Raw genomic sequence first — 10498 nt, forward strand, 5'->3', positions numbered from 1 at the left:
TTTGGGACAAAGTAAGGATTTAAAGCCTCAAAACATCTAAGGGAAATTTTCACTTCTAGATGGGCCCTCTTGAATCTTTGGTACAACTCAACCTGTGACATTAAAACAAAATAGCTTATGAGAGTAAAATATTAGCCATTTTTTCCAGTGGTATAGTACAATAGCAAATGTGGGGCTGTAAAATATTAGCCATTTTGTACAGTACCATTTGGTACAAAACAGTACCATTTGATCATGTATAGTACCAATTTTTGGTCTTGTATAGTACCAATTTTGGTACATTTGGTAGAGTACAATAGGTGTCTCAAAAGAGGATTCACTATGGAGACAATTGCAAGGAATACGTGAAAAATCATTGATTATTGTTGTACTCTCACGTGTGAAGGGTGGAAGCATCTCTCTAGAGCAAATGGGAGAAGAATTTGAAAGGTTTGTAATTACAATGATTTGAAATATTCATTGATGTTTTTCTTTCTATCATGAATAATATTTCTCTTTGTCTATCATCAGGCAAAAGACCATGTTGCACATGCAAAGAATAATGATTGAAAAATTGAATTGCTCTAATTGGGACGAGGTGGTGCAGTACCATCCAGAATCAAGCAAACCCCATGTGTTGGAGAAGTACATGTTGCTATTTTCTAACACGGTGAGTTGTTCCCCTTGGTTATAATTTCTTGTTATTTGGCCAAAAATGACTTTGAATATCTTCTAGTATTGCTTTTGATTATTTTGGAATCTTGTGATAGCCTTCTTACATTACATTTATGCGGCTTTGGATTGCAGAATCCTAAGGTGACCCTTCAGTTTTTAAAATCTTAAATCAATGTCCCATTTGTTGGTTTTGGGTTTGGATTCTAGAATCCCAAGAAAACCATTTGGATTCTGAAATCCAAAGTTCAAGTCTTTTTATTTTGCATGTGGGTGGATTCTAGAATCCCATGGATTATTTAACTTGTGATTTATTTCATGGGTTTTAAAGCTTATTCTTTGAGGATTCTAGAATCCACTTACAAATTATAAAATCAACTCTAGTTAGACTTCAAATTTATCTTTTTTTAATTAAGCCTTTTCCTTTTCTCTTATATCTTTGTTGTGTATTCTAGAACAAAGATCCACGGGTTGCCATCAAGCAGATCCCTCTCGACTTTGAACAGTCCTTGTCACGGTGTCGTCTTGAGAGGCGAAGGAGACAACAACCCCAAAGCTTTGAAATCACTCCTGGTCTCTCACTTTATATTTTGAATAATGTAGATGAGTCTCCATCTCATTGGTGTGTTCATGAAGGCACGGTTGAAGAAATGAGCACATTTGTTACCCCACGGTCTTACACACTAGCCATAGTGCATATGCTCCTTATGGTTTTAGTGCCCCAAACTCTGTCAATGATGATGTAAAGTATGGAGTATCTGCCAATAAAAAAGTTATAGAGGCTTTTGGAAAAATAACTACTTGTGACTCTTGGTCACTAGTATTTTTCATGCCCATGATCAAATTACTGCAGCGCAAAAAACTTTCACTGACTCAAACATGACATGTCAAATGCTAACATGGTAAGTGAAACCTTTGAAGTTTTATACTAGTAGTAAGGTGTTATTTTTTGCTTTCTTCTTATATCTGAGCTATTTTTCTGCAGGATAAAGCCAAACATTCATGTATATAAGCTTGATCGCCTTTCTTGGGCTTGTGAGTTTGCAACCATTGGATTTTTCTCATCTCTAGGTGTGCAGAGGATCATATAATTTTGCGGTGAAACCAAATCGCACAAATGTTTTTGAACGACCAGGAGTCTGCAAAAAGTTCAAACATACCGATGCAGATGTACAAGGAGTCATAAATCCATATCAAAAGCCTCAACTTTTGATGATGGATTTGATTGATTTATTCTCAATGAGAGGAGAATGGGTAATGGACCTCTTTGCGGGGACAGACACTACAACTGTTAGTGCATTGAAGCGAGGCCGAAATGTGGTTGCTATGGAATGTGATCCACTTCAAGTTAAATTTATTGAGCAACGAGTCACAGCTCTTAAGGAGTTACTAGATGAATTCCAAGAGGTGGGAATGAAAAGCATGGCATCTGATCCTCGCTTCTTTGATGCATCTAGAGAGCCACAACCTCCAATTGGTAGTGAGAAAGCTGGGGAGATAGTTGATCTTGTGGATTTTGAACCAGATAATGTAGAGGTTGAGGAGCAAGCTAGTGACACTCCTCTTCAAATAACTTCAATGGGAGAGGAGACAAGGAATGAGGAGGAAGAAGATCTTCCCATTCAAGCATAGTTTTTATGACTTTAAACTCATAGAACTATGTTTATGTTCAAAAACTTGACATTTTGATGTGAAGATACTTATTTTGATTTGTGCTTTTTAATGTTTTCTTAAATTCTCAATTTGTTTTCAAGTTTATATGGCATGTGATGGAGTTTCATTGTAAGAACAAAGTTTTTTTGAGCTTGCTTGGAGAAAATCCATGCATGCAAGCCCAATATCTTCACATTTATCTTGGATGTTCTTCGTATATCTATTGCTTATGTAGTTATGGAAGCACCATGTCTATGAAATTTAATATGTAGAGTGAAAATGTTGGTTAAGGACTACATTAAGATCAAAAAATTTGTTTTTATGGCCAATTTTAGAAACTAGAGAATTGTAGGCTGTGCCTATGTTGTCTTTTTATTAAAATAATTAGCTTTCTATAAAGATCAAGAATCCATCAAGTAGTGCTATAATATAGTAATATGACAAACTAGCTTTTTATTAAAAGAAAAAAAACTCTTTTCTGTAATGCATTTTTCTACTTAAAAAGTGCTCTTCTTTATGTTGTTGTGAAATTTTGGATGCACCCTTGCAAATGACAACTCACGACTCGTGCTACTTTTTTATGACTCGCCGTTGAGGGCGTGGTATCCAGAACCAGGCCACTTTGGTGTGCACACAACTTACCAAATTTTGTTGCCTGAACCAGGTCTGGAAGCCTAAGAACCTAGAGTCTTTGAGGGAAAACTGGATGTAGCTCTTTTTGATGATATTGTGAGTATGAGCACTAAGCTCATACATGTTGTAGGAGCAAGAAGAGGGGCAGTTGACAAAGTTGAAGGATGGGTGCATGCATTGAGCTGCTTAGAACACTCAAGAGGGTAGGAGTAACATCTCTCATTGGTATCCTCTTTCTCTGTGTAGATTTCAAAAGTACACAACAATCACATATATGTGGACCAAAGAATTTTCCTTGACGAATATTCTCACAATGTGTATCTTCCCTCATGCCAAATTTCCTAAAGTGAACTCTCTCTCTCTCTCTCTCTCTCTCACACACACACACACACACACACACACACACACACACACACACACACACACACACACACACACACACACACACACACACACACACACACACACACACACACACACACACACACACACGCATGCACACATAGATGTGCACCTGGTCACCACATTAGGGAATTTGAGAGATCATTTGGAGGGTCTTATTGAGGAGAGAGAAAAGGAGGTGCATCCAATGAACAGCAAGCCAACGTAACGTAGAAATAGGAAGAAATAAATCAAATAATGCAAAAAAGAGAGAAGAATATGAGGTAAAACCTCGTTTTTACGATGTTGAAGGTATCTATATGTGGGCCTAGGGTATGTATGTAGTTATGGTACTGAAAGACAGCTACAATACTGTATCATTCTCCCACCACCAAAAGCTCTTTCTCCATAACCAAGCGTTCAAAACTAAATTTCCCTCAATTGGAAGCAAGTTAACGCTTTCTTCTACCACGCCAAAAGAGCCATGGTTTCTTTTTCTTCTTCTTCCCGCCCTAATAGCTCTAGGGGTTGTTGTGCTCTATCCCCAGAAATCCTTGCCATTAGTCTCCCAAGGAGGCCAAGTAACACCATAAGCTCTATCACTATCTCAAACTCCATCAATATAGATAGTCAATGGCAACAACGGACAATATACAAAGGTTCATGGGTTTTGATGCAACCAAGAAGGAGGAAAAGATCCTCAACAGCAAATCTATTTTGTTCAGCATGGAAAGCACGAGTGCTAGATTTCAAAGTCGAGGTGGGTAAGAAAATTGTTAAGGAAGTTTTGGTACAACACATTGTCTATAGTCACTCCGATGTGATTGCTAATGGCGGATATGTCTCATTGGCTTATCATCCTTGATGCAGCTGTGAGTGTGTTCATATCCTTCATCTCTATTCTTAATTTTAGACCTTGTTGTTCTCTTTATTTGTTTATTCTTTTGAAGAGGTAGAACAATATTAATAGAGCAAGATCTATTTCTCATAAGTTCTTCATTTATTTCTCATAGGACAATATGTTAGACTAGATGTCTTATATTTTGTTGTTGCCATTGCATATGTCTATCCTTCATCATACGAGGAATGGAAGCCATTGGAGTGAATTATAGATCTTGTCTCTGTAACCCACACTAACATTGGTGTTTTACAGTATGATGGAAGAACTAGCAAGAGTCTTGCAGATGAGGAAATTTTCTTTTATGAGCATTTCTACCAGCTCAACTATAAAAATCAAAAAGGTAATCTTGTTAAACTCCCTCTCCCTACCGATTGGAGTTGTGTTGATTGGTCAGTCCTGAACACCACAGTGTGGGAGGCTCTCAAAAGCAAGCTATTTAGGGATGTGCAGAGGTCCCTATGAAATTCAGTACCTACTAAATTGGTAAAGATTGCTAATATTTTTCCTATAAGTTTATTTGTGGAACTATTTCACACTTGCCATATACATGTTTCAAAGACAATGTTGGTATGTAAATCTCTAGATGATTGCTTCTATAACAAATTGCTTGATAGAGGGTGGTATGTTAAAAGGTGGATGGCATACATTGCGAGGTTTCACTAGACACTGGTGGCCAAGTACATGATAGGCACATAGTCCCTTCTCATCTCCTTCTGGTACCAGCACTCTCAGATTGTTGCAGAAGGCTGCTCTAAGTTTATTCCTATTGATCAAGATTCAGCAAGCCTGGAGAACAATGGTGTCATAGATGTGGAGGTATTCGACAAAGAGCTCAACCTTGTGATAGTGGTCACAATAAGAGAGCAATGTAACCTTCTCCAGCTTCGGCATGACATCGTGGATGAGTCCATGGAGAACGAGCCCTCACCGTTCTATTTCTTAATTGGTGGATGCAAAGTAATGCAACGACAAGAAAAAGAGATTTTCTGTAGCAAACTAATTGGCCGAGTCCAAATCGTGCCAATGGTAACTTGAATGAATCTATATTCATGACTTCAATTCCAACGTTTCTTGCAGTTTGGTTCTGAGATGATTCCCACAATTTGGTTATATATTTATGTTAATTTTAAGATGAGGTTTATCTCACAATATATGCCCCTTTGTTAGCTAGTAGTGCAATAACTGTATTTTTTGAACAACATATGCAAAGTTATGTATAATCTCTCTCCCTCTCTCTCTCTCTCTCACACACACACACGCACACACACACACACACACACACACACACACACACACACACACACACACACACACACACACACACACACACACACACACACACACACACACACATTTCCATGGCACCACATTGAGAAGCACAAAGAATCATATTAATCTAGATAGCTAGCATTTTGGAGAGTATTTGTAAGTACAAATTCTGAAACATCAATGGGCTGAAATACAAATTCTCGAGATAAGGGATCAAAATGTCCTCTTGATAAAAGTCTTGCTCATGACCTTCAAATGAGGGTGGGGAGAGAGTGGTTCCTGGTGGATTTAGCAAGCCCTTATGGGGTGTGTCATCTATCAACAAAGTGTTGATATCATCATGTGGGACGTGGATTTGGAAAAAAATATTTATAGAATAGCAATACATTAAGTTTGGTAGGGTTGTAGTGGCTGTCAATGTATACACACTCCTTCTGTAAATACAAAAAATCAAAATGCGAACGTTTGATTCTTGCTACGTTGTAAACCATATTTACAAGAGGATTGAGGTTTCTCTGTAGCATAGAGGACCATATAGCAACACGGAACCTTGGAAGTAGAAATTGTATAAATTCCTTGGTTCCTGGATGCACAATACATCTACGAGCAGATATCCTAAAGTTGCACATGTTGATAACTTGTGTGTGGGGATCATACGGCTCCCAAAACACCAACAACCCATTGACATCCAAAATAATCAGTCTCTGCAAACATTTTGTAAAACAAATAAGTAGTTAGACAATAGGTTGACTTTCATATTCTTTAATATAGGTTATTATCGAAACAATCATAGGGATGTCTAGCAAGGGTCCATATTGGGTTTTCCTGCCACCCATCAAGGTTGTCTTCTCCAGTGTTCAAATCCTGGATCGTCTTCTCTTGTTCTCCTGCTATTCAATACTCTTGTGTCTCCAACGTTGAGGGATCCACTGCACCTGAATTTGCTTCTAATGAGCTATGATCTGTTTGTGTGTTAGCAACAGGTGGAGGTGTGGCAGAGGTATGCTCTACTTAAGGGTTATTGTGTTCTTTTTCAGCCCCCCCCTCTGTATAAACTTCATCCTTTTGAAACCCTCTAAGTGCGGAGGGACTTTCAACATTTATATCTTTCTCAGTGCCTCGATCAGTGTGATCTTGCTCCTGTGTGGGCTTCCCCTCATTTGCACTTTTCTCCTCATCAAACTCTACCTCTACAACATTTCCCATCTTGGAAGTCCCTCCCTCCTCTTGCTCTTGTCCTTTCTTAGCTGCCCTTATGGAATGTGTTTGCTGCAGTCCATCAGCAATCATCATTAACTCTACAACATGGTCATCCAACATGGTTTGTTCTGCATCCATGCTCACGGTATGTGAAATTGCAAGCAGATGTTGGATTAGGGTGGCACCGTATTGGTGCAAATACTCTATATTGTACTTCTCCAATGCACTCTGCAAAAGACAATAAGAAAACATAAAGGAGCTGAGATACAACTTGGTCCAAACTGTCACAATGTTATAGTAATGCTGTGCGAAATGCATACCTTTGACATGAATGGCTTATTGAATCTGTGATTTGAGCATCTGGATCCCGCAATATATTGATATCCGTGGAATCTAATGCAAGTCTTCTTATACCATATTCTAGTTGTATATCTACTATTAATCCTTCCTCCGTAGATGACAAAATTTTGTTGTTGCTCATATCAATTTCCTGTGTTACAATGAGGTAGTTGTTAACCTCTTCTTCTATAGCATGTGCTGCCTTTTCCTTCTCTTTCAGTTTATTTAATTGCTTTGCACTCCAATTTTCCTGTTCAGCCTCGGCCCTAGTATTCACATCATGGGTGACTTCTACAATCTTCACAGCCTCTAGCTTTGATGGAGGAATTAGCAAAATATCATTCATTTTATTATCTATAAGTTCGTCAGGCTGGAGCAGCTTATCATATCTCCACCTTACCCTTTTTAGAGTTTCATTGTCTTTGTCCATAATGGTTAACTTGTGTGCATGTGCTGCAAAAATTGTAATGTCATTGAAATATTCAAGCAAAAAATTCTCTACTGCCTCTTGTAGTGCTAACAGTGCTACAGGTTTCCACCTCATGGTACCAAAACATGCTTCCTCACTTGACTAGTCTTTGGAATGGAAGCTTTGGTACTAGAAGCTCGATGCATTTTTGAGCCTTCCTGGTCTCCTTAAACAATATAATATGTCTTTGAAGCCTGTTCATCCTTGGAGCTTTCAAGATTTTCATGGGCGTCCCTGGTCTCTTCTTTTTACTTGCAGATCTTCCTCCTGCTTTAGTAGCCAAACCTGGTCCTTTTCCTACCTTCCTCGCAGTCTCCTTTGTTCTTGCCATTTTTCTGTAAGCCAATGTCTCTCTCTCTCTCTAGCAATCAATCTCTCTCTATAACAATCAATGATTCTCTCTCTCTCTCTCTCTCTCTAACAATCTCTCTCACTATCCCCCTCTAACTGTCTATAAGATTGCACTCCATGGCATTATGGTGCACGATAATGATTTAGCGACTGGTACAATGAAATCCATGCGCCATTGTGCACACATGGCCTCTCTCTCTCTCTCTCTCTCTCTATCTCCCTCTAACTGTCTATAAGATTGCACACTCACAAACTCTCTCTCTCTCTGTGTGTGTGTCATAATAATCAATATCTAATTCTCCTAAATGATTTTCTCATGTTAAACTGATCATTTAATATGGGGAAGTGCCAGGGGAGAAAAAGCTAGAATATTGGTTAAGCTAGCAGACCGGCCATAGTAGGGATCCAAAGGAGGGAAAATAGGGATCCAAAGGGGGGGCCATCTATAAAATATCCATGTGCAACAATGGGCTTAAAAGACCCTAAGGCTCAGCCCATTAAGACTTCCAAAATGCTAAGGTTCCCAAATTCAAAGGTTGTGTCCAAACGTCAAACATTGGGGGAATTGGATGCTTTGTGTGTGTCCCAAAAGTCTTTGGCAATCCCTACATAGGAGGGGGCGAGCCTTGCAAGTAGGGGATGAGAGAGAAACTCACACACACACACACACACACAAGCTCCCTTTACACAAAGGGAATGAAGGACACATGTCAGCTCCCTAGCCCAGATGCCCACAAGGTGTACCCAATTCCTATTGGATGGCCTTGGAGGTGGACCAATGAGAATTAGGCTAGAGTAAATCTATTTTAATTAATTTAAAAACACTTAATAAAAGAACCAATAAGAATTAAGCTCTCTAGAAGACTATTGGACAATCTCCCAAGGGGACCAATGAGCATTCAGCAGCCCACAATGGCTTGCCTGATTCCTATTGGCCAGGAGGCAAAGGGGTCCAATGAGATTTTAGTTGAATTAAATAATTACCTAAATCTCTCACCAAAGGGGAAAGGGGGACACATGTCAGAAGGCTATCACTTATGCTGCTTAATTTCCATTGGCTAAGCCTGGGGAGGTCCAGTAGGATGCTAGCAAGAGAAAATAGCAAGAGGGGTCAACCAAGAGAGAGAGGGGGCTGATTTTTCAAAGGCATTATCACCTACACACTCACACTAGCTCATGTGTGAAGTAAATAAGACTCTCTCTCCTTCTCAAGATTTAATGGAAAGCTTATCACCTACTCCAAGCTTGTGAGGAGGGAGGCCTACACCAACAACTCTTGGCTTTGTGATGCAAATCCGACCAAGAGCCAAGCTTCAATGCATGCTCATCTCCTCTACCATGCTAATTACTAAGCTAAGCTATGCTAATATGAGTGATTATGTGAGGAGATGTACATCTTTCTCGTAAGAATACTCCTTCTTCCTCTCAATCTACTCTCATACCCCGCTAGCTCTCACCATCTTCGAAGGTGTGTGAGGTCTTGGGTCTGAGACCGTAAGGGAATTGATGTTGTGTTTGATAAGTGTTTTGCATAGTGCATGAAGTTTCCATCTTCATTGCACTAGCTAGTATTGAAGGAACACAAGAAATTGTATTGTAAAATGTCTCTCTTGATGGGAGAAACCATAATACAAAGCCTTTTGAAGGGGGGACCAGCTCCATGAAAATCCGGTCCTCAACTGTTGTCAATTTCTTAATTGCTCTCTCTTTTGAAGTATTGTTCATGTTATCTAACTAGGTGTTATGCTTTTTGTTGCTCTCTCCACCCAAGCACTCTTGTTATTCTCATTAGGAAGTTATTCTAATGAAATGCTCACTATGTTCATGCTATTTTCGGCTACACACAAGTTACTAGACCATTAGATGTTACATTGGTATCAGAGCACAGGGTTTCTCTTTTCTTGCTCAAGAAGGGAGGTCCTCAAGCTAGCTATAAATGGCTGGTACTATTAATTGCATGTGAGTAAGTAGAATAGGGAATTTTCAGCCTTGCAGTGCGCCTGCCTTTGTGCAGTTAACGGGGCATCACCGTCGAGAGCTATGGTCTTAATAGTGGAGTCCTACAGGGCTTGCCTATGGCTTAACCACTATTAAGCTATTAGAAGCTTTGACTGGAGCCGGTGCTGTTTTGGTGTTGAAGGACCCTCTCTTCTATTCCTTGCAATTAATGGTATTCGAGCCATGGGTTAATAGCTTGAGTGCTTTTTCTAAAGGGGTAAAGAGGAGTAGCAACTAGGGCTTGAAGTGCCAAAGTACACCTACAAGTTGTTAGAATGGCTGACAATAGTAAAGAGAGTGAAATTAATGTTGATAACTTTGATTTGCTAATGAGCAAGCTACTAATGATGCCCCGATGCTTGTTAACTATCTTGTTTCTAGGCTTCAACAAGCCATGGGCAATCCATCGCTCCAAAGTGAAGTGCAACGGCATCTTCGTGCTCATGGGATTCTCCAAGCTCCTCACCATGACGAGAGAACACCTAGGAAGCCTCCTTGTGAGACTTCCAAAAGAGGTCTCTCTCTGATTCGGGAAGAAGAAGAGGATCCCTATGAAGGGCTCAAAAATTTTCTCCTTGATGACGCATCTCCTTCTCAAAGGAGAACTCAAGAGCCTCCACCGCCTCCATCGAAGGAGCAAGAAAGAAGTGAGT

At 39.6% G+C, this 10498-nt stretch overlaps 1 pseudogene; it reads left to right on the top strand.

Annotated features, from left to right (window-relative positions):
* Positions 1–541: 541 nt before the first annotated feature.
* Positions 542–2283, top strand: LOC147444637 (uncharacterized; annotated as a pseudogene).
* The last annotated feature ends 8215 nt before the right edge of the window (positions 2284–10498 follow it).

This window comes from Adiantum capillus-veneris, chromosome 13 (genome assembly GCF_014529385.1).
Source record: "Adiantum capillus-veneris isolate H3 chromosome 13, ASM1452938v2, whole genome shotgun sequence".
Lineage (NCBI taxonomy): Eukaryota > Viridiplantae > Streptophyta > Polypodiopsida > Polypodiales > Pteridaceae > Adiantum > Adiantum capillus-veneris.